Source organism: Syngnathus leptorhynchus, unplaced genomic scaffold, assembly GCF_054491065.1.
Source record: "Syngnathus leptorhynchus isolate UIUO unplaced genomic scaffold, UIUO_Slep HiC_scaffold_42, whole genome shotgun sequence".
Taxonomy (NCBI): domain Eukaryota; kingdom Metazoa; phylum Chordata; class Actinopteri; order Syngnathiformes; family Syngnathidae; genus Syngnathus; species Syngnathus leptorhynchus.
In genome coordinates this window covers 120001-120434 of record NW_028232009.1, presented here as the reverse complement: position 1 = coordinate 120434, position 434 = coordinate 120001, and positions in this window count along the sequence as shown.

Sequence of the window (434 nt, the reverse complement as noted above, 5' to 3'; positions counted from 1 at the left end):
ATGGAGCTCCGGGGCTATGGAGCTCCGGGGCTATGGAGCTCCGGGGCTATGGAGCTATGGAGCTCCGGGGCTATGGAGCTCCGGGGCTATGGAGCTCCGGGGCTATGGAGCTCTGGAGCTATGGAAGTATGGATGATCCAGCACCCTCCGTGGCTGACCGCTGGTGCTCGGGGCCGGTGAACTCGGCACCCGCCTCCGGCGGGTGCCTCGGTGACCGCCGTCGCTTGGGGCCAGTGAACTCGGCACCCGCCTCCGGCGGGTGCCTCGGTGACCGCCGTCGCTTGGGGCCAGTGAACTCGGCACCCGCCTTTGGCGGGTGCCTCGGTGACCGGTTGTCGCTTGGGGCCAGTGAACTCGGCACCCGCCTTCGGCGGGTGCCTCGGTGACCGGTTGTCGCTTGGGGCCGGTGAACTCGGCACCCGCCTTCGGCGGGT